General features: G+C 39.3%; 1 long non-coding RNA gene across 1 annotated transcript in view; it reads left to right on the top strand.

Annotated features, from left to right (window-relative positions):
- Positions 1–27,245, top strand: part of LOC125616801 — a 142,741-nt gene that overhangs the window by 84,232 nt on the left and 31,264 nt on the right. Inside the window, exon 3 of the long non-coding RNA XR_007347555.1 lies at positions 18,311–18,380. This is a non-coding gene — a long non-coding RNA (uncharacterized LOC125616801). The remainder of the gene's footprint in view (positions 1–18,310; positions 18,381–27,245) is intronic.

The raw sequence follows: 27,245 nt of genomic DNA, 5'->3' as shown, positions 1-27,245 counted from the left end.
TTTTGTCGTCCTCAGCTTAAATGTAGTGGCTTAGATGATGTTTAGTAATTTTCCACACTTTTGTTGGAAAAAAACACACTTTTGTTCCTTCTGTTTCCTCTTCATTTTTAGTAAAATGCTTAAAAGAAATAAGACTTCTGAAGTCACATAGGAGAGACTTTCAGGACCTGGGCTGGAAAGGGACATCAGAATGCCCTTGGGGGGTTGGTGTGGGGAATGTGGTAAGGAAAGGAGTTGCAGGGCACCTTGGTGTGGAGACGCAGGAGAGAGGGCCTACGTGCAGGGGGTTGTGCTCTCTCTCTCTCTTATAGGCTCTTTCTAGTCTCTCCAGTGGAGGGCTTTGTGTTATTTGCAAGAGTGAATGTCTCCTTCAGTAAGCTATGCATTCTCCTCCTTCTTTCTTCTCCTTTTTCTCCCTTTCTGCTTCTCTCCTCTTCTCTCTCTCTCTCTCTCTCTCTCTCTGCTTTTTGATTTTCTTTTATTTTGCCCGCTGTTGTTCTCCAAGGACTGGGGATGTGGCTCAGCGGTAGAGTGCCCTAAGTTTAATCCCCAGCATGAGAAAAAGAAAAAACCAAACAAAAACCTCCAAACAACACCAACAACATAAAAATCCCCAACTGTTGTTCTCCAGTCATTGTTGTCAATGCTGTGTGACCTTCAAAGGTGGTCTTCCCAAGCTCATCCCAAGCTGGACATCTCTCTGCACCATCACTGTCCAAAATTTGGGTGTGTTATGGAAAAAATGGACATGGGGACACATGGCAGAGATGTAAAGGACTGAACTCATGTAAAGGGTACCCACAGTTGCCAACTCTCCAGTGACTGTTCATTTAGAGCCAAAGGACTTGAGCATGGCCAGAGTGTTCTGTACTATTTGCTCCCAGCCGCCTTAGTCGGTAGGCATCTCCCCAGCAGCCATTAGTTGGCCAGTGTGGGAATCAATAAGAAGACAATGGATCTCATAGTCCAGAGAAGGGCTGATTCTTAGAGTGGAATCCTTGAAGTCTCAGATTCACATTCAGTTTTCATTTGCAGAAGGCTGCATTCTAGCCAAGTTAATTGATCTGCTTGAGTGTCGTTTTCTTTACTTGTAAAATATATTCGTCCCTCAGTATCTCTAGGGAATAAGGCCCGGGTCCCCCTTCTTCAGATGCCCACAGATGCTCAAGTCCCTTATATAAAATGGCCCAGAAAAAACTATGCACCCTCATATGTTGTTTAAATCATCTCTATGTGACTTATGATACCTAATATACTGTAAATGCTAGGTAGTTGACATACTATCTTGATTAGGGAATGATGACAATGTACTTATACTCCCTCTCACTTCCTCCCTTTTCTCCTCACTTATCTCAGAAGAATATAAATTTTCTTTGACTTGTTTGAATGTGCTAAACCCCCATCTTTGAATCTTTGGCTCACATGTATACCTCACAGTGACGTGCCTAACTAAGATGGCTTCTCAAGACATTTTCCTATCTGGGATAGTCATTTCTCTGAAAAGAATCCTCTGAGCAGCTGATGGGAGGGAAAATATAATTCTCCATTTCATTTTGAATGAGTGAATGATGAAGTAGGGAGGCATGGCTTAATGAAGCGCCAAGTGATGTGACCATACATTGAGTGACAAGCTTTACAGGCGAGAAGGGAGTTGAGACCACAGGAGGGCTTCTGTCTCAAAGAACACTTGATATTATGCGGCCATACCCAGTGGCCTCATTAGCAGAGATGAACTATTGCAGGTGATTTGCCAGATCTCTGTGCACATAGGGGTTCTGTAATGGTCCTTCAGAGGGCAGAATGGAGGATCTAGGAAACAAGGGATAGTAATAGAGATGAAGACCACAGTGATGATAGCCTGAACTTGGGGTCTCAAGTCTGTCATTTTCAAGTTCACTGAGGTTATTGCAAGCCTCAGTTTCCTCCTCTACAAATAGGGATCAAAATACCTTTTTCCCAGGGATGTTGAAAGAATTTCATGGAAAACCATATGTAAATCACCTGCATATGATGAACACATTGTTCCTTCCTCATTAATTCCTACTCGTTTGTTAAGAATCAGGTTGGGCGTCACCTACTTCAGGATGCTCCACCCTTCTCTGCCTCCTTGACTTCCTGGTGTACTACCTGTATCATCCTAGTGAAAAGTACTGAGTGGCTCGTTTTCATTCTCAAGCTTCTTGAAAGCCAGGAGCACCTCACTTTGACCTTTGTCCCTGCAGCTACCAGTGTGATGCTGCACAGATTATAGGAAATGTTCAACTAAGGGCACTGTCCTAGTCGAACAAATATACTTAGAGTTTTAAAAAAATTACCAAGTATGTATTTCTGAAAAGCCTTAAAATTTATATATATGAAGTATATGATTCAGCATCAGTGCTTGGCCAAGCTTCAACACCTATCGAGGACACGGACAAAGGCAAACCTAGGTTTTAACCTGGTGTCAACCTGAAAGTCAGGTCAAGATCTCAGAGAGAAAGAGTGGAGCGAGAAGGAGACGGCCTCTTTCCCTTGTGGAAAAAGTCTTTGAGGGATGGCAGTAAGAGACCCAGTGTACTTGAAAATGTCTCTTCCAATCTGAAAATAAGCTGAATTTCCTGAACCGCTTTTGGAAAACCAAATCTTGGAGGATTTTTCTGACTTTCATCCTTCCTGCGTCAGCATTTGGAAGAGAAACAAGGAACAATTAACAATTAAAAGAAACTTCTTTTAATACAGTATTAACCAGGGGTAGATTTGGGGATGGGGAGAGACAGAAAGGTTAACGATGGTAACTTTTTAATTGTGTGAAACTGAAAGAATTATGGAATTACCTAGCACTTAAGCTCTTCATCTCCTTTCATTTGATCTCTAGCCAAGTAACTACTGAAGAATAATTTAACATTCTCTGAGTCGTCAATAATAAGGCTTGCAATGCGATAGTTAAATGCACTTGAAATTTTGATGAGATCATTAATAATATCTCTTGTCAGTGACTTAACTCTAGTTAATAACTTCCTTGTGACTCTCGTCAAATAGATTTTCCTGGGGATATTAATTTCCAAAGGTTTATGGATGTCCTTCAATTGTTCTCCAGTGACAGAAATAGCCACTTTGCTGTGGCATGTTTTGAGGTTTTGCCCTTACTTCTAAGAAAAAGGCGATAATTGTGTAAACCAACTACTCATCTGTGTTTGGCATCAAGTTTTAACCTAAAACCTGAAGTGATATTTTCTAAAAAGAATAGTTTCGTGTAATTTTCACAATAACAGCATGCCAACACCAACTATTCTAAAATGGTAGCCTGTTATTTTACAAGTTATGTAAGTCTAATAGAGGAGAAAAAATCCTCTGACTGCCTCTCTTTGGGAATGGTTTTCTTAGAATTTTCCTGACTAATACAGGCTCACGTCAGTATTCTCATTTCTCATCTTCTGCTGCTCGCACCACACAACCAATCCAAACCCACTTCCATCCCAGAGCCAACCCGAGGTTCCAAGAGTGAACTGCATCTGTATTTGCTCTGTGGTGGGGAAGAAAACTTGGGATGGGGTCGGCAGAGAGTTTTTCATTAGATTCTAAAACTGTCAAGCAGTAGGGCTGCCTTCAGTTAGAAGGAAGCATTTGAGGGCAGAAAAAGAGAGAAGTGCTTCATATATCTAAATAATGCTCATTCAGAATTTGTCACTCCGGATAGGAACCTAGAGCCCCCAGGCTTGGCATGGGGAAGGGGACACATGCATATTTGCTGAATGAATGAATGCAACAAATAGGGCCAAATTGGATTTGGTCAACTTATAGATGATGGATGTAGGAAATCAATTTCTTTTAAGTTTCAGACCTTTCCCTTCCTTTTCCTGTCTTCTTCTAAGTATGTGAATTACTGGGAAAAGAGACTGGTTTCTCCAAGAATCAGGGAAATCTCTTCTACTATTATGAAACACACATAATATGTTCTTTCAAATTTTCTTCTTTAAAAGAACGAAAGACAGAACTTTATACATGATCTCTAAGGTTCCTTAACCCCATAAAGTTTTCTTTTTACATGTGAAACAAAAGCCTAGGTTGAGAAATGGTCCTTTCTGGGCTTCTACAGTCCTATGGGGGAAAACACACATATTTAGAAATAGAGAAACAACGGTACAAACAAGATTAAGCAAGCATTTGGGGGCTGGGGTTGTAGCTCAGTGGTAGAGCACTTGCCTAGCATGTGTGAGGCACTGGGTTCAATCTTCAGCACCACATAAAAATGAATAAATAAAATAAACGCTATTGTGTCCATCTACAGCTAAAAATATATTTTTTAAAAATAGAGTTCAAACAATATAGTCTGTCTACATGCTGTAGCTCCTGGAGACCTAGGTGACAAGATGCCCTTGAACTCCTACAGGACAGACCCACACCTGGGTCTTGCTCCACTCCCATCTGTTCTCCCAGACCATCCTCCATCCACTCCCTCCTTTTCTCTGCTGACTTCAGTATCTCTATCTGTCTTGGAGATTTCTGCTCAGCTCAGGAAAGCATGCACATCTTTCCTGTTCTGAACAAATACCACGGGCTTCATGTTGCCAATGTCTCACTCCAGCCTTTGTCGTATCTCACTTGAATTTGGACAGCCACCACTTCCGCTCACTAACCTCGTCCTCCCTACATCCCTTGGCTCTCAGCATTGACCACTCCCTCTCTCTGGAGATGCTTTTTTTAAGGTCAACTGTGTACTCCCACACTAAGACCATTAGCCCAGTCTTCTTGCTAAATGAACTCTCATTAACTAGTTGGCAACTCTTCATCTGGCACTACTTCAATAATCAATTGTGAACATGTAAGTCTGATGTTCAGGAAAGATGTATCTCCATAAGTCCAAAATACATAAGTTCTGGGTAAAACCACAAGAGTGAATTTTTTCCTCTTAATAGACTTTATTTGTGATTCTAGAGTTGGGCAGGCATCCATACCCAAAATGGCCCAGAATGCCCCCAATTATGATGTTTTTACCTTTCTTTGTCTCCTTGTCTTTTGCTGTCTGTTCCTTCCAACTCTTCTTAGTAATTCTCACCATAAGTCTCCTTCCTGGAATCCTCTTTCCTCCAGCTGTCTTGCAGATGCCTTCTTGATGCATTTTCTTGGGACACTAAATTCACTCTTATGGTTTTACCCAGAACTCATGTATTTTGGACTTATGGAAATCTATCTTTCCTGAACATCAGACTTACATGTTTAACTGTTTGCTTACATGAAAGTTCATATTGGTCTTCATGCCTGTATTCTCTGAGCTTTTCAAGGGTCTCTCAACACCTGGGAAACCCAAATAAAAAGAAGATGAACTCCAAAATAAAAAAGCAATTCTGTGGAAGCAAACTTAATAAGTATTATGTAGAACATAATATCATATCAGTTTCATTACAAAAGTAGGTTTATTATTTAAGAAAGTTCAATTTGCAGATAATTAAAAAAACCCGTAGCCAATCAAAAATGGACTGAATTGCAAATAACTTTAGAAATCAAAATTATAAAAATTCTCTCAAACTTTTACTGCAAAATTTATATTTAATGTGGGATGTGGGTAAATTTTAATATCTTCCCTATGATGTGGGATGGGATTTCCAGAAATAAGAGTGCCAAGACTTTGAAGATCTTCCCAGCATCCCTGCCTCCTGTATTATCTCCATCTGGATATTCCACAGGCATCTAAAGGTTGGCATGTTCAAGGCCAAGTTCATCTTCTTCCCTCTCTGGTATTCCCTATTTTAGTTGGCATTGCCTAGTCACCCAAGCTGGAAGCCACCTTTGGATTCTTGATCTTCATATTTCCAAGACTCTTCATATTTCCCTGTTCAATCAATGGCTACATCTTAGTACGTTTGTGTGTGTGTGTGTGTGTGTGTGTGTGTACGCATGCTTATGTATTAAATCCATGTATTCATTATTTTTCTCTTTCACTGGTATTACTCATGTTCTGGTCAATTCTCACCTTGACCCTTGAAATAATCTTGTGTCTCCCTATAGATTCCTCTTTCCTGATAGTCACCTTAAAATTCAAATGACACCCTGTTACTTCTACTTTAAAATGTTTTGGGGACTGTGTCATGATTTTTAAAGAAAATCTGAGTTCCTAATATGACACATAAAGCCTCTTTTACACATTTCTTCAGACTCCTCTCACCTCTACCTGCTTGGCAGGTGACAGTTAGTGCTTCCAGGGGGGCAGCACTATGGGTCTCCTGGCTTCAGGATTTCCTCCTAATTCCCTCCCTCCCTATAATTCTCCTTTCCCCTTTTCTCACTCTATTTATTCCTTAAGACTCAGCATAGGTGCTACCTGTTTTAAGGAGCCTTCCAAGAACATCTCAAACATGGACACCCAGCACCTCCCTCTATCCACGTACCACCCTGTATCACAACATTCTATCCACAGGTCCTCTACCCACTCATCAGTAAGGATGTGCTCATTCTTATCTTCCAATTCTCATTCCACAGGAAGTAGCCTTATGCTACAGGTCCCCACTCTGGGAATCCACGTTCTTGACTAGAGTACTTAGGTAGATTTCAGACATACCCAGCCTGGAAATCTATCTAAAATAATTCCTGTAAAGTGGTTCCTTAACTAAGGCTTAAGTGAGAAGAAGGAACTTAATCTTTGGAGTGAAGCTTATAACTACTTTACATAACAATTAACAAGCAAATCATGTATGATCTATGTTGCAGATTATTGTCTGATTGTTTCTCACTAAGAACTGATAACAGGTAAGGCTAGGGAATTGTTTCTGTTCAGGTGTGATCTAGATGAAATTTTCTTGAATTGCCTGCTTTCTGATGATCCTATTCTGGGATTTAATGTTCTTATAGTCTCTGATGTATTCACACAAAAAATATTTTGTATACCAAATTCCCTATTAAAAGCAAACTTCATTCTGTTTGTCTGCACATGCTCAATGTCTGTGTCTAGGTTTGAGATAGTCTTCCGTGTCCACATGTAAGGAGATTGCTTTTTCTCCAGCCCTATGCCAAATGTTCTCCAACTGTTCTTGACTCTCTGGGACCTTTTCTTTCCTTTTCCCTGTACCACCATAGCAAAAAGTAGACAAAACAAGTAAAAAATAAATAAACGAAGACACTGAGTTGTTTTCCAATGGCCCTTTAAGTAATAGGGTTGCCAGAATAGGAGAGAAAGAAAATATAGACTGCCCAGTTCCATGATTATTTTTTGTAAGTACATCTCATGCCATATTTGGGATATATACCAAAAGAAAAAGAGCCATTATCTGAAATTCATATTTAACTGATGTCCTATATTTTATCTGGCAACATTACTCTGGAGTTGAACTCAGACCCATACACATTTCATGCTCATGAGAAATAGGTAGGACTACTTTCACTTCCAGAGGAAAGTAGCCTCACTCCCACTTTTCCTAAAGCAAAGATGCCCTCTTGGTCTATCCTTAGTTATTTTTCCTCTCAACTCTATGATTAGCAAACAATATTCCAGTTATACTGATACTGGTTTCTAGCACCAGACCTAGATTTTAGGGAGTTTTGAGTGCTATGTTCTATGGGAAACCAAAGGGCAGATGCTTGACCCAAAGAGATGTCACCACGGGCTCCAGGTTGCCATTTGGGAATATAGGCACCGTCTTTGGAGAGAGTCTTTTAAAAGAAATGCCAGATACCACCATTTAATGTTAAGACTCCAGAATCTCTGCACTCCAGCTTCTTGGCTCTGCTCAGGGTCCCCACCCTGCTGGTGCTGTAGCCATGGACTCTGAGTGAAGAGGGGAAAAAGCAGCCTCTGTGAAGGGCAATGTGGGAAGTTCCTGATGAAAATGGCTTCCCCGTTGGACAGAAATACTGGTGCCATCTTTTCAGCAAGATCATTGTCCCATTTTCCTTTATTCCTTCCTGGGTTTCCTTCCTTAGTGTCCCCAATTCAACAGACAACAGGAACCTCCTTCTTTGTCTTTGGAGGGGATGTGGCAGGGGACAAGGGAAGCATAGAACTAACTACCATTTCTGGGGTTTGATTTTCTCAGTTTCATGCCACTGAGGGAATTTTCTAGGTGTTCTAGTCTAGAAAGTTTGAGGTGACGAGATGGCCCTGAAGAAAAGGGAAAGAGCAAAAGGAAGATTCTCCTGGACTGAAAAAATAAATGTGATTCTCAGACAGCAGGAAGTGGGCAGAGGGGAGTGGTTCCTGTGGACAGAGGACAACGTCCTTCTCTCTATCATCCCTCCCTGACAGTGTGCCAAGGAAGTGGCGGAATCTCAGAGGGGACAGTGACAGAGGGGGCCAGGAGTAAACCACAGGGCTCCCCAATCATTTCATGATCCCATGACCTGAAGGAATCCTCAGAAGAGAAAACACAAATCAGAACTATTCAATCATAATGGTGATTGGTGGATGAAGGGGCTTCCTTGTTTCACAGTGTTACTCAAGACTCCAGAACCCAGTGTGATGAAAGACCCCTCCCACCCCCCGTAACCACTGTTAAGTACACCAAAAGCACAGTGTAATCAGTTGACTTTTAAAGCACAAAGGAGCAGGAATATCCATTTACCTGATGCATAGAAAGAGGTTCCACCCCACTATGGTGATACTTGTACAAATGCATAATCTATAAATAACATTATTTGGTGGCAGCATCTCAAGGATTTGGTATTCTGACATTTCCCCTTATTTATTTGATGTATTGGGCACACTTGGCCAAGACTAGACTTTTTCATGGGCCAAAACATAGAAATAAACTTGAATTATTTTCCATAATAAATGCCTGTGTCTTTGCCAAAAAAAAAAAAAAAACAAAAAAAAAAACAAACCCTATGTAATTACCACCACATAATTTGCTAGTTTAAACTCCTGAGCTCTTGGGATGATATTTACCCACATTCTCAAGTATTTTTTGCATGCTGATAGTGTAGCACTGATAATCCATATAACAAATGTACTTATGGTATAGTCATATTAATAGTTATCTGTAATATGCAACAATTATTATTGTCATTTTACAAATGAGGAAACTAAGGCACAAAGAGGTAAAGTCATCCATACAGCTAGAAAGTTCTAGAGCCGGGACTCAGACCTGGAAGTCCATACTGCCCATCTGCTTCCAGGGCTATCCCTTCTGCCTGAATGCAAGGCTCTTGGTCAGGTCAGTCCTCCCATCCCATATACTCATGGCCCCTTACTTTTCCTTCACAGTATTTACTATAGTTTGGAAGGATTTGATTATTTTGTTTCTCCTTCTGTGGATACACAGTTTATAAATATGAAGACTTTGCTCACTGAGGTCAAGACTACATACTCTCCAAGCCTGCCCTCTTCTTTTTCCATAGTGGTAGAATCATGGCCAGGCAATGGCTTCCTGGACACCTACATTGCCCAGACCTCATTACAATTATGTGTCGTTATGAGATTAAGTTTTTGCATAAAGAATGTGAGCACCAATGATGGATTTCACATCTATTGCTTTTTGTTGTTGTCTGCCAGGACCAAGTATAACCTAGGTGGATAAAAAAGTTTTAGGGATGGAAGACTGGGAAGAAAGAATGGGTCTCCAAAGACCAAGTGGACTAGAGGTAACCATCGACCTGAACACTCAACTCAGTTTATTATATGACAATGAAATTCACTTTGATCTTCTTTAAACCACTGGATTGTTTTGGTTCTCTGTTACAGCAGCCCAACCTCACCTAGGCTCACAACTACATTTCTGGAACAAACTAAACAGAGAAAGGGCTCAACACACATTTATTAAGTGACCAAATGCACAACTATATAAATAAATACCACCCCTATAAGTATTTTCTCAGAAATATTTGAAAGATAGGACTATACCTTCTAATTGTTTTCTTCTACATCAAGTGCAGCATTGAGCACACAATAGGTAACCAAACAATGAAAAAAATTACGAATAGGGAAATATTGGGAATTTTCACATTCACTTTTGTCTTTTACATAATTTTGGACACATAAATACTTTCCAAATAGTTGTAAAATTTAATCATATATACAATGTGATTCAAACTGAAATTCATATATAAGGTATATTCATGCAAAGTTAATTTTCCAATCAAAATAATTGGGGCAAAGGTCAAGCAATGTGTTATGCATAATGGACTTGGAGTTAGGGGATTCTAACTGGAGTCCAGTTATAGTTCTAGTCATGTCTGTGACCTTAGATAATCACCTAAGTTCTTCAACATCAGTCAGTGTACATCTGTTATATAGAAGGTATAAGAAAAAGTTTCTTTTTAAAGGTTCCTTTAATGTCTAAAGCTTCATGATTCTATATACTCTATTTTTATTCCCTGGAAATGTTTAGATTAACATTCCTTAGAGTTCCTATTAATTTTAAAGACAATTATGTGGCTATGGGAATGCTTATTTAAATTCTTTGTTAGTCCATGAAGACTTACACTGGGGCACTGCTATAAGCATATTAAGTATATTAAATGTGCACAGTAATCTCTCCAAGAAGCATTACTACACCATTTAACATTTGAACAAACTAAGACTCACAAATATCAAGTAATTTCCTAATGTCCCTTAACTAGTAAGTCCTAAATGTAGGGTACCAAATTTGGGTCAAATAGTTCATGTATTTATTTATTCCACTCAGGGCTGTGTACTAGGCACTATTTTAGCCAGCTTTGACCAAAAGACATATCAAAAATAACACAGAGGAGAAAAAGCTTATTTGGGGCTCACAGTTGCAATCCACAGACGGCCAACTCCATTGCTCTCTGCCCAAGATGCGGCAGAACATCATGGTGGTAGGGTGTAGCAGAGGAAAACTGCTCAGGACATGGCAATTAGGGAGCAGAGAGAGAGAGAGCTTCACTCAACATCTTTTCACTGCTGTGACTGACAGATCTGACTAAGGGATCTGTAAGGAGGAAAAGTGTATCTGAGGGCTCAAGATTTCAGAGGTCTTAGTCCATAGAAGGCCGGCTCCACTGAGCCTGAATATGACGGTCCCAGAGTGCGGCAGAGGGAAGCAGCTCACGTCACAGTGATCCGAAAGCAGAGAGAGCAAATCCACTCTCCAGATACAAATATATACACCAAAGCCACCCCTAATTCCCACCTCCTCCAGCCACACCCTGCCACTTCAGTTATCACACAGTTAATCCCTATCAGAGGATTAATTCACTAATGGAGTCAAGACTCTCACAACTCAATCATTTCTCCTCTGAACTGTCTTGCATTGTCTCCCACATGAGCTTTTGGGGGACACATGACATCCAAACCATAACACCAAGCTATACCCTCAGTGAACTGCCTCTTCCAGCCACACAATACCTGCCTATACTTACCACCCAATTAATCCATATAAGGGAATTAATGCATTCATTAGGTTAAAGCTCTTATAACCCAATCCTCTCACCTCTGAACTTTCTTGTATATCTCATACATGAGCTTCCATTACAGGCACCTACTCTACGTTGCTACCAGTCACTGGCAGAGGTGGTAGAGATATGGCACTTAGCAAGGCAGAAAGGGCTCTGCCCTAAAGAAACTTAAATTCTACCTGGGGATGGGGTAGATAATAAACAACTACACAAAAACATACATAAGGAAATCTCAAAGAGTGATAAATTATATGAATAAAATAAGGCAAATCAAGGTGATGGGGTATGAGTAGACTAGAGTAGAAATGATATCTGGGGAACCATTAAGGAGTTCTGTTTCAGGAATACTGAGATGTCTCTTTGACATCTAAGAGAAGATTCTCCTATTGCTACTTCTGATAATACTAATAATTGCCATGTATGTGTGTCTGTCACATTCTTGACACTAGTGTACATTCCAAATATAACAACTGATTTAATCTTCACAAAAATTCTATGAGTGCTTATTCCCCTTTCACAGATGAGGAAACAGCTCCCATAATTTTCTGAAGTCCTAGACAAACAGGTAGCAGGGTAAGGATTGAAATTCAGCCATTCTGGATCTATGGGGTCCATCCTGCCCTCTATTCCACTTTGGCAAGAGAACTGGTAGAAACAGGATTGAGAAGTTCTGGGACAAAGTGAGATCTGGAGGAGTCTTCAGCACATATTTTGCATTAAGACCATTGGTCAGTGATGGCAGAGAGTTGGAAGGGAAAGGAAAGCCAGGCCTGAGTCCTGGGATGCACCAGGGTTTTTGAGGACAGGTGTAGGAAGAGGAATCAGCAAAGAATCACGAAAAAGAGCAGTCTAGAGATGGCAGGGGTGGAGGTGGAACTCACAAGTTGGGTTAATAGCATCAGAAGAGGCAAGAAATGATTCAAACAATGAAAGGTGTTCTTATATGTCCTCTGTCACTGAAAGGTCACAGAGGATAAGAACAGGGAAGGGACAATATAGAAGACATCATTGACTTGACATGAGCAACCCAGTGTGAAGTGACAGGTTTGGGAGGAAACATGAGATGAGGGCATGAGTAACTAACCCCTTAGAGAGTCTTGCTGTGAAGCAGATCATAGAAATGGAATTCTGTGGTGTAGAGCAGGAGGTGTGGCCAAGGGAGGGGCATTCATACAGGATACATACCTACTTATCTACCTCCATAGTAAAGATGAGAAACCCTCCAGCATGTCTGGTTGTTTGATTCAGGAACCCATGCAGTCAACCTCTCTGCCCCATCTCCCCTAATTACATTAAATACAAAATGAATGAATAGGTTGATAAATTTTGAAGTGGACTCCAGATGTGATTTTTTTTCATAAGCTATCCAGCTGAGTCATCACACAAAAGCAGTCCTCCATGGTGGGCTCATGCTGTTAGTTCCTTCATTTCTTCCCCTCACTCACCCATCACACAGACAAGGAGGAATTCGGGAAGTGACAAGAGCCTCCACCGCAGTTTAATAATTTCCCCCCACTGGATGTCTGTTTTTGCATCAAGACTTTGGCTTCAGCTTCCTCTTAGTTATGTGACATCTATGCTCTAGTAGCTTTGAAAGCCAAAAATTTGCCTCACCTCTGAAAATTGGATTGTGTATATGCACAGTTGAGCCTTAGTCAAAATAGAAATAAAAAAAACTGTGTACTTGTGTACACATTGACATGAGACCATCCATTCAGTGATTTATGCTGCAAACATTTATCAATGTCCATGCTCTCATAAGCCTTATGTCAGACACTGGTGATAAAACGAAAATATGACACTCCCTACTTCCAAGAACCTCCTCTCCAGGGTAGGATCAGGAAGAAAACTATCACAACTAGATGTCAGAGAGCAAACTAAACACAATGGTGGTCACATCAGAAGTTCTCTGCTACCCTTCCAAGTGGAAACCATTTGCATGTGTTTGTGTGTGTTTGTATTTGTCAATTTTCTGTTAAAGATAGCCAAGGCTAAGAACATCATAAATCAGAGTTTACTTATTTCACACATTTTGAGCCTGAAAGTCCAAGACCAGGTGATCCCCTCTGCTCAATCTCCGATGAGGGAGCTCTGGCTGCATCACAGCGTGGTGGAGAAGTGGGGAGGGAAATGGCCACATGGAGAATGGGTCAAGTATGGAGGCTAACCTCACTCTATCATCCCCCTCTCTCCTGAGAGCACCATTCATACCTTCCAAGAACAGTGTCCCATGTGACCTAAATACTTTGTACCAGGCCCCATTTCTTAAAGAGTCCATCACCCCAACGCTACCACATGTGAACCAAGCCTGCAGCATATAAGCCTTTGGGGGTAATCCAAACCACAGCAGTGTGTGTTGTCTAAATGGACTAGTGGGGAAGTGAGAGTTGAGCCAAGCCCTTAGGCTGAAAAAGAGACACCTGACATAGGGCACAACACAAGCAAAAGCACAGAGGCAGCTTAGTTCATAATGATAAAGGAGCTGTCACAGGTGACTGGAATACTGAAAAAATAATAAGTGGTAAGGAGGGCTGGAAGACAAGGAACAGTTGTAAGTGAAGCAGCAGGAGCTGAGACAGAAAGTGTAGATTGGCCCAGATCATCAACCCACCTACCCACCCATGTACCCATTCATCCATCCATCTACCCACCCACCCATCCATCCATTTACTAATTCTTACATTTGCAGAACAATTATTTCTGAGAGCCTACTATGTACAGAAACCTGTGTTTACTATTAGAGATACAGCGGTGAGCAAAGATGGGCACAATCTCTGACACCTTGACTTTGGACTTCTGGCCCCCAGCCTAGACTCTGGACTTTAGAACTGTGAGAGAATAAGTTCTGTTGCCTTAAGCCACCTCATCTGTTTGTGGTAATTTGCAACAGCAGCCTAATGCTAATACATAAGGTTGTGGTGAGTATTACATTTGTTATTACATGTAAAGTGTTAAGAATGTTGGCTGCCACATATTATGTACTCAATAAAATATAAGCCATTTTTATAATGTGGTTGGCATGGTCCCTGAGTGGGCTTACTTGACTAGGAAAATTTCTCATTGAACCAGTTGTTGTTAATTATGGGTGGGTTCTTAGGTGGGAAAAAAATTGATGTTGGACAATCTCCTCATCAAGCAAACCACTGGGAGAAATGGTCCACCCCGTTGGATGTCACATGCTTTAAAAATCAGCATCAATACCCTCTGCCCTTCATTCAATATACTTCAGTCCCCTCTGGGACACAAAAGCTCCTATTTCTCTGTTTCATTCCCTGCTTCACTAAGAAAAGTAACTATATTACATTGCTAAGCTGCCTGAGAAAATACCACAGTCTGGGTGGCTTCAACAACAGAAGATTTTTCCCTCACTGTTCTGGAGGTAGAAGTCTGAGGCAAAGATGTCAGCAAGTTTCATTTCTCCTGGGGAACACTCTCCTAGGCTTGAACAGGGTCCTCTTCTTGCCACGTCTTCTCACGGCCTTTCCCCTGTGTGTGAGCCATTGGTATCTCTTATGCGTTTACAAATTACACAAGATACCAGTCAAACTGGGTGAGGGTTGTCCATGCAGACAGAGTCCTTAGCACACATTTTGCATTAAGAACTTTGGCCAGGACCCAATGGCAGAGAGTTAGAAAGGCAAGGAAAGCCAGGCCAGACTCCTGGGGTGCACCAGGGTTTTGGAGACAGGCAGAGGAAGAAGAATCAGCAAACTTAATCCCTTTATGCATTTACAAGCTGAGGTCCTGGGAGTTAGGGCTTCAACATATAAATTTGGAAAGTATACAGCTCAGTCCTTGACATCCAAATCCTAAAAGCAACCTAGGACATATGGAATTCTAATGCTTAGTCATTGGCTATAAAGGCCTTATGGCCCAGGAAGGCCAATGCCAAAGATTTCAAGTCTCCCTGGATTGGCAGGAAGTGGGATGGGAACACAGGATGGGGCCCCAGTGTGGTTTCTGGTGGGGTTACTAGGGGGTGGGCACCAGGGCGCTGTGTGAAACTGATGGGACCCTGACCAGACGCCCTGCTGTAATTGCCTGTTTCAATGTCTGCATCCCCTCTAGACTGTTATTTGCTGGAGGGCAGGGACCATTTCTCTCTTGTTCATCTTTGAATTCCCCAATGACTGGCACATATCTGGCATATTTGTGGATTGAATGATTCACTTCAGCAGCCTTTCCCCTGTGTGAAAGTCACTTTCTGTGTAATGAAAGCAAGTTCTTTCTGCATCTAGAAATCTTCACTCCTCCTGTCTTGATCTTAAAGAGGTCTTGTCTTATTTTTGCCCTTTGGAAATATTTGATGCTTACAGGATAATCAGGACCATTTACTGAAGAGCCACCATACACCGGGCACATAACTAAGGGCTTTGTGAGTATCTTATTAAATCCTCACAACAGCCCTGGGAGGTGCCTGATTTTTGATTCATTTCATTGGTGCAATAGCCATCACTCAGAGAGCTGTGTTCCCTACCCCAAGTCTCATAGCCAGTTAGGTGGCTGCTGGGTCCAATTGGAAACCTAGGTCTCTGGTTGTTAAGCTGAAGCCCTTACCCACCGATGCTTTACCACTTCACAAACCCTATGCCTGCAGGGCTTCAGAATAGATTTTTCAAGGACAGATGTGCCCCCTAACTAATTAGATCTAGTGACCCTAGAAAAAATAGGGATTTGATTTGTGAATGAATCATCAGAAGACTTATATTCTTCAGCCAAACAATAGCCCACTTGCTTTATAAAATCTTTGTTTAGCACCCAGTATGGGGAAGACCCCTCCAAGTTGTCCCACGCTGATCTTTGGTACTCTCTGGGGACTGGTCAGGGTGTCTGGGTTCACACACTGGGATGAGAAAAACACAAAAGGAGACTGGTTTGTATTTTCTTTGTGAATTAGACTTGAACTACGAGATCTTTCTTTTCTCTACTTTTTTTTTCTTTTCTTTTTTCTTCTTTTCCTCAGTTTGACCTATTGCCTTAGCGTTGTGTGGACCAGCCCTGGCCATACCCTGCCATGAGCTTGGTATTCAAGATCTAAACACAATGGGGGTGACTTAAGGACAGAGCTTCAGCTTTGCTTCTGACTCGCCTTGGTTTTGTGGGTTTAAGTTAATGTTATTTGAAAGTTTTTGTATGTGTGTGGTTGAATATATACTATAACTTGTTCTTTTGTGACAACAAGATTTATACTGGCGGTGTCTCTCATACCACTGGAAACTGGAAGGAGACCTACAATGTGAGCCTCTGAGAGTTTTAAAAAGACAGCAGCCATTATTGAGCCAAGGTGGCTTCAAGCTGCCCTTGAGCCTAGTGACAAGCTGTATTCCATCCCTGCTCTCATGTGCAGGAAGCAGGCAAAGAGTCTGTCAGATATTTAATACATCACATGTGCATTTAAATGAATTCTCTGCCTTCTTCTTAATTAAGATTCTTCAGTGAGTAGGACTTCAGGGGGTCGGGGGGAGAAAATGATCTGATGGAATTGTATTAAATACCAATTTACTTCCCAAGTTTCTAACTGATTTTTTCACTTAAAATGACTTGGCTTGAAAGGCGAAGAGTTTGAACAAAGTATAGAGGCTGGCATTCCATTTTGTATATCATTTTGGCTCCTGTGAACTGCTCCTGGTAAAAATGAGCCTGTGAGATGTAGTTGTTTTATGCAAGGGCTAACAATACTAGTCTTTTATAAATCATAAATCCTCTTAACCTCAAACAATTTGGAGCCACCAACTGTAATCTATAAGGTTTCAACTCACAGGGATTTTATTACTTCTTGGTGCCTCTCAGGCCATTAGGCAAATATTTATATGAAGCTCTCAGCTATTAAGAGATTTAAAAATTATTTTGTGTGCAGTGGAAGCTTCTGGACCATACCTTCTTGATTAAATTTTTTTATATAGGTGCTATGCTTTTTCTTTTGTTGAAAACTTTGTATAATTTTGACAGCCATTTGATTTAATTTCTTTTGGACATAATTTGCCCTAGATAAATCCTAGATAGGTTTTTATTTTGACAGGAGGAATGGTAAGGTGAACAAACTGTCTTTCTGTGGTTCTTTTTTCTGCACTGTAAGTTTATTTTCTTGAAAATAATTGGGAGTCAATGACAATTAAAACCAGAGACTTTGCAGCAATTAGGATCCTTTAGCACCAGCAATAGCCAGCAACTCAAGAAAATTTGAGAAGAAAGGAATTCAATAGAAGGATATAGAGTACTTATAATAGAAAAGAGAAAGCTAAAGAATTGGACTCACAGGGCAAGGAATGTTGGCAAGCCTAGGGGCTGGGCACCAGGAACGACTGGATAGTCCCAACAGGATGCTACTGTAGAAGGAAAAAGGCAGTGATTGACAGCTGTTTAGCTCCCACTTCACTCCTCTAATCAAGATCCACAGCAGCCCTAGAAGGCAGTCTGCTAGGCATAGCTTGGTCACTCCATTCTATCCTTTCTTGAGGGAAGGTGAGGGTGGTTTGTTCAGATACCTCCAAATTCCCAATAATCCATATAATAGGTTCTTTTTTTTTTTTTTTGAAAGCAAATGGAACACTGTTAAGAAGAACTGGATGCTGGGCAGCCCAAAACAAATGCTCATTCATTGCTTAATATCACCCTCAGAAAACTAAGTAAAAAAATTCCATATTCTTCTCAGATCTATCAAAAAGATTCCAAGAGTTTTCAATAAGTTTCTTTACAAATTGATTTTTACCTCAGTGAGAGGAATCTGATCATCTTAGATTCAATTCAATGAAACAATTGTGAAATTCTTTTGCCTCAAAATGGAGAACAATACCCTTGATTCAATACCACACGGTAAATTGGGCAGTTTAGAAGTATGGCTTGGGTTTTCCTTCAAGATCTAATGAAGGGTAATAATGGAGAGCTGAGCTACATGCTTTTATATGGTTTGCTTATTATGAGCTATTTAACTTTTACAGCTTTATTAAATGTTTTATGGAAAGGTTTATTTCATGTTTTATTACAGCTTTGTAGGATGGCCACATTTGGCCTAGAAGCCTGACAGATGAGCACAAATGTTTTGCAAAATATTGCTGGTAAGTAGTTTCTGGATAAATTCATGTTTCATTTTGACATTTTCTGGGGGTGGAGTGGGAGTGGTTCTCTTTAGTAAAGCACAGCAGACCTGAGTGATTATGAAGACAGGGAGTAGAGTGGAGAGAAGAGAACGAGGAACATGCACAATATTTTTTTTTCTTTAGATGGAAAAAAGAAAAAAAAAATTTTTTTTTTTACTTCTCCTTTGGATGAAAGTGAGCATTTGAATAGGAATCCCCTACCCTCAATACATATAGCTAACAAATATTTTTGATTAAACTAAAGATATTTTACAGTGTAACAAGAAAACACTATGAAGTTGATTAAAATAAAAACTACCATTACTAGATGGTTCTAGGCCTTATTCTGAGCACTTTACATGTAATATCTCATCTAAACTTTATAATAAGACTACAATTATATGAGTACTGATATTAACTACATTTTTTAAATGGGGAAACTGAAACTTAAATCTTACCCAAGCATCTGACTCCATGCCCAATGCCTTTCTCCCTCTATCATACAGGCTCCTGTGCCTTGTGGTTGGATATATAGGTGATTTAAGTCATCAACTGCTCTTTCAGACATCTTTTTCTTATTTTTCTACACTGACAACTATTGAAGAGCATTTTTTAAGTTTATAGTCACACTAGCTATTTGTTGGCATACTCAGATTGCCTTACAAATACTCTATGTACCCTTGTCTTGTTTCAGATCATTGTAGTTTTAGAATAGAATTCTTATCTCGAGATTCTTGGTTCCTGGTTTCCATCTTTTCTGGGAAATCAAGGCTCCTTCACCCCAGCCCAAATTTACATAGTTAAGTTGAACTTCTCTCTGCAAAGCAAAAAATTCTTTGTTTCAGATATTTGGAAATCAAAGCCTCATGTAAAGGATTCCTGAATCCTTGACCAACTTTTATCAAGAATCCAATTTTTTTTTCTTCCAGTCTTATTAATGTTGTATGAAGAATTCAGCTGAAATTTCATTTCTTTGTACAAATACACCATATATACGTCTAACACAGTTTGCCTTTGTGTAAGGTCTCATGTGTTTGGAGTATAGCATAACATTAGTCCTAACATTAATTGAGAGCTTACTGTGTGTCAGAAACTCGGCCAGGCACTTTGTATATATCATTACATTTCATTTAATCCTCACTATAACACAAAGTGTTGAGTACTATCGTCTCCTTTTGGCACAAGGAAGCTAAAGCTCAGAAAGTTTAAAAGGCAGATCTGGATTTCAAGTATAGGTCATCCTTGTCTCCTGTGTCCACTTCTCCATGTGGAATTCATCTGGGGTGAAAGAGGACCCTGGGAATGCCTCAGCTCAGTTCAATGGGGAAACTTTCCAAAGTATTGTGACATCTGAGTGGGAGAGACAGTGGGAGAGACATTTGTGGATAAATGCCTTCCATTCGGATGATTTCCCGACCTTTGATTTATTGATAGGGAAATCTTCCATCCTACATTTCTGTTGTGCTGCCCTATTCTCCCGCCTCCAGAGTCTGAAAATCCTCCATCAGTGATCTCAGCCTCTAGTGTTAAATTCAAATAATAATGTACTAGGTTCATTCAGGACCTTAAATTTGACATGACTCTTGATTGTTCTAAAACTTGGCATTTTGTGTGAGATCAGCAGTATGTACATGTTTAATTGAAAGAGTGTGGGCTAGCACATGTGCAGAAGGAGAGACATTATCTAAAAGGGTGAGTGTATATCTTATGGATCTTATGTTTTTCTGTTGAAGTAGGGGAGTATATCAAGAGCCGTGCGTGTATGTGTGTAAATAATGTTTATGTGTAGAAGGGGTGATTATGGCATATCATGTGCATAGTTTCATGTGCTCTGTGTGTGTGTGCAAATACAGAAGTAGACCTGTATATTAGGGAAATGTATGGGTGGAAGGAGAGAAATACCCAAATCCCAGGCTGAAAGTTCATTTGAGGGAAATGTGCACATTGAAAGAGCTCAAAATACATCTCTTAAAAAGATAAGTAGTTTAAATTTATCTGAGACTAAAAGTATATGATTTCCTAATTAATTTAGAAATACACATCCCACTAACCTTAAGCTACTCTGAATAAAACACAACTGGACCATTGGATACTCCCTTATGGAGTCAGGACAAGATGGACTGCATCTTTGCCGGGACTGCCATGGAGACACTTCTGGTTCTGTCTAGACAGAGCTAATTACTTTTATTTATCTGCTCTGTTTCCTGCAGAATCCATAAACTCTCTAGTAATTGTCAAACCTTTTCATTATACCAAGATATAGGTTAACTAGAGAAAAGAATCAAGAATAAGATCTGTCACTGTCTTTGCATAACTGGGAAAAGTCACCTAGTGTCAATGGATCTCAAACTTCTCATCTGCTAAATAGAGAAAAGAATATTTGTCCAATCTACTTTAATCTACCTTAAAAGGACACCGTGTGAAGCCAGTGAAAGAGTATGAAATTTTCTGACTCTCATACACATTATAAACCAAAATGCTGTATATTGTTATTGGTGTTGTTGTCAACCGGGGACTAAGCTGTAGAATGCACACATTATTTGGGTTTCCCTCTGAACTGAATGAATTGAAATTAAATGAAAAAAGCATTTCAGCAAAGGAGCTGAAGGATTTATATTTGAGTGCTACTTTCATTACCTTTGGGCAGAGTGATCGTTGGGCATATCATTTTACCTCTTGAGCCTTAGAAATGCCATATCTGTGAAATAGGTTAATATAATACTTACTCTAATTAACTCACAGGGTTGTTTTAAGAATTACATGGGATATGAGAGTACTTCATAACCTTCCAAATGTTGTACAAATAAAGAAGGTATTTATTAGTATTTCCCTTGTGAGCTACTTGAATGATCTATTTTTCTCTTGGTTCATGTGACAAAAGGAAACATTAAAGGGCTTTGTCAATAAGTACACATTTTATTTACCTCCCTGTCTCTGAGGACATAATTAAAAGTAGCTCATTATCAAAGATCAGATGTGTTATTGTGAATTAAAATGAAGAGGCTCTGTAACTACCAATTCTTCATGAAAATTAATTGATTATGAAAAGCTGGACAGTTGGCTAGTCGATTCATATTTAAATAATGACTATGGGTTGTGTTTATCAACCTGAGTGTTTTTGCTTCTAATTCTATGATTTTCATGTCTAGACAATTAATTGATTGTTCATCAAATGTTTAATGGAGTTCTTACCTGATTCCAGAAAGAAATTAGATATACAGAGATGAGACATATGTGGTCTCTATATACAAAAAGCTCTCAGTTTTGTTAGGAAAGAGTCAAGTTTTTAAAAAAGCATTTGTGACAAGATGCATTAATAGAAGCATATACAGAGAGAACTGGAAGTCCAATTCTGTCCAGGTATCAGAGACAGTTGCCCCAGATGTTATAGTTATGACAGAGCTGAGGTTGGCAGGCTTAGTGAGTGTTTACCATACAGACAGTTAGGAGAGGGGAGAAAGATTCCAGGCAGAGAGCATGACACACATAAGACAGATGTGGAAGTGGAAGTGAGCATTGGACATAATGAGACTGCAAGTATGGTGCTACTCTCAGGAGGCATGTGAAGATATATCGGGAACTCTTTCTTCCTAAGGGTGAGATAAGAAAGGATCAGTATTCTAAGGAGTTAGAATTTCAGACTAAGAAACCTAAAATCTTTCTTGTATCTAGGGACACATTTAAGGATTATAGGCAGGTAAATGACATGATAAAACTTGCATTTTGGAAATTCCAACCACTGTCAAACATCCGCTATACAGTATGTGCAAAGCTCTGAAAGGTTAGAGATAAACTATCTTAAAGATCTTGATCTTCTGGAATTTGTAATGAAGTACATGCTGTGAACTCTAATTTTTCTTTTTGTCCTTGATTGGTTTAGGGAAATTCGTCTCTTGGTTATTAGGGCAACATCAGATGGCAGCCTGGTAGATGATGGCATTTGGGTAAGAACTTTGTCATATCAACTAGTCCTCCACTTGTAGTATTTTGATGAAGGGTCTCTTCATGGTTGGGTCAAGTGAAGCTATGATTAGCAAATATTATCATGGATCCCTCTTCCTTTCAGAAGAAGAAAAGAGAAACCTCTGAGAAGTATGAACATATTCTCCATTAAAGAGAAATCCTCCAGGTCTATGAAAACTTATGGTGGAAAAAGAGGGGGAACTTCTGAGGGATGGAAATGCAAATGACTTTTTGATGGGAATTAGAAGGATTTCTAATAAGATTAAAATAGACAACAGGCTTATTTATTTATTATTTACTTACTTACTTATTTGGTACCCAGGATTGAACCTAGGGATGCTGAACCACTGAGCTATATTCCTAGCTCTTTTTAAAATTCCTTTTTTAGAGACAGGGCCTCATTAAGTTACCTAGGGCCTCATTAAATTGCTGAGGCTGGCTTTGCATTTTTGATCCTCCTACCTCAGCCTCTGGAGCCATTGGGATTACATGTCTGGCCTAGACAACAAGCTTTTTAAAGATAAAAATAAGGAATGATGAGAAGAGAACATCCTGAAATGAAAATACAACAGAATAAAATGTGAAGACAGTAGTAGAAGAGAAAAAGACACCGTGTGAGAGAGGATCTCAGTGTCAGTTGCATTTTCAGAATTCTAAGGATGGGAAAAGGACCTGTGATTTGTCATGCTCACAGTGGCTTGAATCTGAGATGGAAACATGACCAAAACTTGGCCAATCTGTTTATTCCTTGTGCAAAATGGAAGTAGAAGAATGCTCTGTAGGCTGGGCAGTGCAGAAAGAGGGCGCATCAAAATGCCTTAGGTACCATTTTAGTTCCTGTCCATGGAGAAACAGAGATCTGGATTGCAGAGAGAAATGGATTAAGAAGATGAATAAAGAAAAGCAGAGACAAGAGACCATGGAGTTTGGAGAGAGACATGCAGAGAGAGAAAGCAGCTATCTTGGTCCCTGACAACTTTCCAGTTCCTCATTCCAGTCTCCCAGGAGGCTTCGCTAGACTTCCTGACTTTGAGTTCTCTGAATTACACTTGTATTATTTTTAAGACATTCCCCTTCTAAGGCTCACCCTAATCTGAGTGGGATACTATTATTTGAAACCAAATGGTCCTTGACCAAAAAAAAAAAAAAAAAAAAGACTTGCAAAACTACTAAAAGCAAAACAAAACCAAAAACCCAGTAGCAGTGTAGACTTCTGTTTTGAGAGTTAACTGGAGAACAACTTCTTCTGTGGCACTTCTTAATTTCCCACAAAAATACATATAAATTAAAAGATTGGGGGAAAATTCACAATAACATTGACAATTGAGGCTGGTAGTCAACCTGATTCTAGAACCAAGAGAGTTGATTTTTCAGTATTTATTTGGCTTAACCTCTAAATGGTATTTGTCCCTGTGGGATGTTTTTTTTTCCTTGAAGCATTTTCTTTGCTCCCATGACTATATCCTTTTTCTTTCCTTTTCTTTTTTTTTTCAGTTCTCATTCCTCTCTAGCTTTGTCTTTATCTGTTTTCCTTGTTCCTCCTTTCTCACTTGATGCTTTAATAGTTTCTTAGCATTTTTCCTGGTCCACCTTCTCTCTCACTCTACTTAGGCAGTCCCATTTATGTCCATATTGTCATCGTATGCTGACATATAAAAGTCTATGTGCTCAGTCCATAGCTTCTCAATGCATACATATCTTTCTGTGAGAATTTTCTACTGGAATGTTACAACATTAGCACATACAAACTAAGGTCCTTCTCTCTCTAGTCGAATCTCTTCCTCTTTCAAAACACACCACCAACAACAAAAACACCTCCATTTATCCAGTCACTGAAACTATAAACCTGTAAATTATTCTAGAATGTTCCTTTTCCCTTCTCCTTAAAATCTAATCAGTTGCCAAGTCTAGTTGTAAAAACTATAGGAAAAAATGCCTTGGACCTCCACTGATGGTTGATTTGTTGCCAGGAAACTCAAAGATTCATGTCCCAGATCCCCCACCTCTGGTGCTATGCTGACAGGTTCATACCCCTCTGGTACCAAACACCTGTGTCCTGGCCTCATTGTGTAAGTATGTATGTTTGTGTGATAGGAGGCAGATGCTGAAAGAAAAAACTCAGATAAAGTAGTTGGTGGGAATTGAGATTTTTATTTATTTATATGTTTTGCAGTGCTGGGGATTGAACACAGGGTCTTAAATGTGCTATAGCGCTAGGCAAGGACCTTACCACTGAACTATACCTCCAACATGGGAACCGAGTTTTGAATAAACACCAAAAGTTCAGAATAGCAGAGAATAAGATGATGAATCTAGGAAAGGAGATGTGTTAAGTTAAACTGTGATAGAGTCCAGCAATTGACAGGAATGAGACACATTGACACACCCTCACTACTACCCTCCCCTTACCCAGTTTTATCCTGAAAGGAGATTTTTCCCCCATCACATAGCACAGTACTAGTCCAACCCACACACTTTCTCAGTAGATAAACTCTGACCAAAACATTTTCCAGGTTTAAGAATGATTAAAGTCAGCATAAAAAACACTATGAGGTTTATAAGAAAGATAGAGAAAAGAGATAGATATTGGAAGACTCAAAGGAAGAACTTATTTCTGAAACTGATCTAATGTCACCTATTAGGGTACAAAGATACTGTAAAAAAGATTAGCCCAATAAAATGTTTTAATGGAAGTCTATTCTTTCATATCATTGTTCAGAGGCACAGTGATCCATGTGTAAGGGACATGGTTCCATTCTATCTTGTTATCTTGCAATCACTTACAGCAACGCTGCTCAAGTGTGGTCCAGATCAGTGCTGGTCTTGGCACACTTGTCACCAGTCAGTGGTGGGAGAGATGGGAAAAGAGAGGATAGATGGGAAAAAAGAGCATTTATCTTACCTCATTGTGCACCAATACAGTGTAGAGCTAAGTGACTTACCACTAACCATGACAGTATGTGGATGGACCACACATTGAACAGGCATAGCCTAGTGGGCCATCCTCAACATTAAACTGACTAACATAAGAACAACACAAAGTCCTTCAGAAGAGCAGGCAGAAGTCTAAATGTATTCATATGGAGTTAATAATATAGATTGAATATAACAGGATATGATACACCATATGAAAAAAAAACAAGAGGATTTTTCTTTTCTTTCTTTCTTTTTTTTTTTTTTTTTGGAAAAAGGGAAAAAAAATGCTTATTGCATTGCTAGCAAAGGAGAAACACAGGGGACTCCTGTCCCAGAGATTGTGAATCTGCCCATCAGCAGAAACAGGGCATGATTCAAAGGCTACATTCCATGGGTTCTGTGTTAGAGGAATAATTCACTTGTGAATCTGGGTGATAGTCATTTCTGAGATCTTCTGGTGCCATCCCCAAAGTCTACATTACTTCATTCCTATGGTGGGTGTGTACTCAGGGACAGATAAATCTGCTAAAATGGGAAAGAAAGGTGATCCTTTTTCCTCTGAAATTAAGGAGTGGGAGATTAGGGAGAGAGGAAGAGAAAGGAAAATGTCCATTTTAAAAATAAATAGCAGTGGCAGAGCAACAAGCGCTATATTCAAAGCACAAAGGGGACCACAAATTTCCCCACTGTTAATTTCTATATTCCATTTCTATGGAAAAGTGGGCAACAACATATCCAAGCTGCTTCCTGCTGAAAGAGGGCAAAGTTGGGAGGAGTAACCCAAAGTCCTTGTTCTCTATCAAGTGGGGCATGAATAGTTAAGGGTACTCAGCATCAGAGCAATTCAGAGGTCCACAGTGACAGATGACAGGTGGCTAGACAAGGCATACATAGGGCAGGGATCAAGGAAATAATGAGACAAAGATATTAAAATTAAAATTCAACAATGACCTTGAAATCTACATTTGAGACAGTGGAGAGCATAATCTACTACACCAAGTCCAGTAGATGGTAGAAAAGATAAATCTGATGGAGAATACAAAGAGAAAAAAATCAAAGATGTATCAAAATAGAGAAGATGACAGATGCGAAGTTCAAAAACAGAAGAAGAACAAATAAAAGCAAGGATATTCTCTTGGAAAAGAAAACAGCACCAACAGAATGGATTTATTAATTTAAAACATAAATAAAAACAATCTTAACTGAGATTAATTAAGAGACATTAAGGACCTACTCCATTTCAGGAGAAAATCAGTGACAAGAGAATTAAACTTGTATTCATTTGGGCACAATTTCTTTCCTAGAAGAATAAAGAAGGTTCATTCAGAATTCAGGCAGAAAAAGCAAATCTAGGAAAAATCTAGGGTTGTTCTATTTTATAGCAACAAATTCAATCTTTGCAATTTTGAGGTTTGAGAGAGAAAAAAAGTAACTATGAACCAAGTTCATATACAAGCAAGTTATACTTCTTCATGTATGAAAGTACTAAAATGTTATCAAAGTAACTTGTCCTACAAATATATTTTCATGCTTCTTATATGACAGTCATTTTAGAATGCTAAATAAGGTAGCTACATGCAAACAAAAAATATATATATTAGAGAAAATATTTATCTTTTTGAAAAAATTGTATTTGAAATCATTCTCTAACCTATTGCAAAAAGAAACAAAAAAGAATAATTGAGTAAGTAAATATAGAAACAGTGTAAACACTTTGGACATAAGAATTAAAGCCAGTGATCATAGATTACAGATCAGATTATATTATAATAAATCCTGTTATAGAATTTAATATAAATTTTTATTTTTAAAAAATTGAAATATAAAATGAAGAGTATTATAAATAATTTGTATTTCAAATCCAAGATTATGTCAACAAAAACCAGGAAATAAGGGAAGGATGTGAAAAAATTAGAGGATTAAAATGATTCCTAATCAAAGTAAGAAATAACTGGAAGTTAAAAA

Source organism: Marmota marmota, unplaced genomic scaffold (assembly GCF_001458135.2).
Source record: "Marmota marmota marmota unplaced genomic scaffold, marMar, whole genome shotgun sequence".
In the NCBI taxonomy this organism is placed as follows: Eukaryota; Metazoa; Chordata; class Mammalia; order Rodentia; family Sciuridae; genus Marmota; species Marmota marmota.
The sequence above is the reverse complement of the archived record's forward strand: the minus strand, read 5'-3'. Positions and strand labels throughout refer to the sequence as shown.